Source organism: Chaetomium globosum, genomic scaffold (genome assembly GCF_000143365.1).
Source record: "Chaetomium globosum CBS 148.51 scaffold_8 genomic scaffold, whole genome shotgun sequence".
Taxonomy (NCBI): domain Eukaryota; kingdom Fungi; phylum Ascomycota; class Sordariomycetes; order Sordariales; family Chaetomiaceae; genus Chaetomium; species Chaetomium globosum.
The window spans coordinates 211,313-214,065 of NT_165983.1; positions in this window are offsets into that span (position 1 = coordinate 211,313).

Sequence of the window (2,753 nt, forward strand, 5' to 3'; positions counted from 1 at the left end):
GGCCTGCTGAAACGGCCGGCCGGTCGAGATGGTCTCTTATCTGTCGCGACAGTTTCTGGGGGCCAGATTGGCACCGGACACGAGTTGGAGGGGTGGGACTGGAGTGTTGTGGGACTGCGGGATGTGATGCGCGCTGCTGCGGAGGGGGATTGAGAGTCTGGGAGTCTGGGAGTCTGGGACTCTGGGACTCTGATCAAAGGCTTCAGTGATACCGAAACCGAGATTATCTCTGCGGTTTTTTTGGGTTTGTTGTGTGGTTTGGCGAAGCGCTGGCTTGTGTTGGAGGAAGGCAGCAGCGAGTGGTAGAGAGGGAGAGGAGGAAGGCTTAAATTGCAATGCGCGCGAAGGAGGCGCGACGTGAATCAACTGCGTCTGGGCGGTGAAGTTTTTGGAACAAGGTGCGTGGAGCAGAACAGCACAGGGGAGGAACGATGAGATGGATGAGTAGAGATGAACAGGGTTGAGCACAAGGGCAAGAAGGAGCAGGGGACGACCCGGGGTTTTAAAGGAGAAACATGAAGTGCTCCAGGTGCTCCAGGCGCTCCAAGTTCCTGCCAAAATGCTGCAAAATGCTACAATGCTACAATGCTACATACAATGCTACAACTTGTTCTGCGCACACTCCCTCAGAGGATTAAAACTACCCGCAAATGAATGGCACTCGACGGTCCGGGTCTCAGACAGATGGGTGTGAGGGAGTCGCTCGTGCTGGTTGGCGCATCATCATGCAGGGTCAGAGATTGGGCTGCTTGACGTGCCTGCCTTTTCGTGGTAAAACCTACCTAACGCGTGCCGCCCTGTCCCGCCATGGTACCGGTCTTGTTCCAATCACAGCGCCTCTGTCGCCTCTGAGCGGGGTCCCAGAGTGCAGGTGCCCAGCAGCCCAGGAAAGCCAGGACCAGAAAGGGACTCCGCCCTTGCCTTTGCCTGGTCAAGCCTGGGTCGAACCTGCGCTTGAGAGCTCGCAGCGGGCCCAGCGACTCGCACAGCGATTGGCAGCTCCCGTCGCAGGCTACCATGAGCACGAGCCAACCAGCGATCGAGCGCCCCACGGGACGCGGTGTGTCCGGGCTGCGCAGCGAAGGAGGCCAATGATCGCGTTCTTACTCCGTAGCATCTCCACTCGGCAGCAATGAGACGGGGTCGCGTTAAGTGGTTCCACTTTTCTTTCGGCTGCTGGAGTCTGGAGAGCGCAGATCAACTGAGACAGCAGCACCGAGCAGCCCCGATTCGGCCGGTTGTGTAAGTCAAGAGCGTGCCGGTTCGTCTCCCTTGCGCCCATTCATTCCTGCGGTTGCGGGCAGGGACGGGGGAGCACAGGCAAGACAGGTGCACAGAGAACAGGATATGAGATTCGGAGAGCTGGGAGAGGTGCGATGTGGCATGTTAGCATTCCAAAATTGCGGAATCGCCGACTGGACTGACGGAAATCATTGAAATCAATCCTGAACATCAATTTCCCAAGACGGGCTGCGAACGGGCCAACATGCCTACATGCCTTCCTCTTTTCTTCCGTCCCGTCGCTGACGGACCGCGGCGCAGTGGTCGCTGTCCCCACCCCCGCGAGCCCGCTCTTTTTTTCCCACGATTTGGCCCGAACTCCCCGTGGGACTTTCGCCCGCTTTCCGCGCCTCTTTTTCTTTTCTGCTTTGTCTAATCCGTCTACCGGCGTGAAACACGCAGCTCTGCGTTGTCAATACCATGACTTTAGATATGCACTCGAGAGCTTTTTCTCACGTCCCTGTCAATGACGTAGCAAATCCCCATGGGCCGCCAAGTGAAGAGGATGACCCCAGAGCCCCAAAGAGAGATCTGGTGGCATTTCTTTTTATAACGGCAACCGGGGGATCGTCCTCGGGAGCCCCTCTTTCCGCTGGGTTTCCAGAACCGAACCCCACCCTGGACGACCTGCTGCCCTTCTCGTTTCTTTTTGCTTTTCCCTCATCTTTCAGTCTACGGGCTTGATTAGAATGTGAATACTCGGGAGAATTTACCTGTATTTTCGTAGCTTGTTTCTAGTACCTTCTGCCTCACCGTGGACCCAACGTTTCAAGGTATCAATTATACGAATGCCCGGGGGTCTAGATGCGGCTGGGCTCCCGACCTCAACAGCAAGCGGAGAAGCAGCAGGTGCAGGTGATCGATCTCATGGGACTCGGGAGCTGAGAATCCTGGCCTGGTGCAGTCAGCTTGCAGCAAAGCAGCCCACTCTCCCACTCTCGGGCCACTGCTCTTGCGACTTGCGACGGGATCCGTTGCCTGCTGCAGACCAGCGGCACTCTTTACCGAGTTTACCTCGCCATATTTTTCGCCTCTGTGATCAGTCGGAAAAGCGCGGATTCACTGGCTTGACTGGTCGGGCATTTCCCAACGTTTCATCCATTGACAACTGGCACTTGCTCCACAATGCAGTCTGCCCTAGGTGCGCAGCCTGCGAAAGAAGACGGAAGCACAATGGAGGGGCAGCACCCGTGCCAAGCCCAGCCGGAGAGCTCCGCTTTGAGTGTACTGGAGGTACTTGGCCGGTACCTTAGCTCTTAGCTTCTGTGCCCCGCGAGACACAACCTGCGGCATCGAAGCGCCTGCAGCACTGGGAAACTGAATTGGCATTGACGCAACTGCCATTGCTTCTCACCAACAATTGGTCCAGCCACTTCTTTTTTATTTTTTTTTACCTTTCCACGTTCCCCAATCCTCCCGACCGCTCCCTTGTTTCAGGTAGCAAACGGGAATTGATTCGCTGGACCGGGACC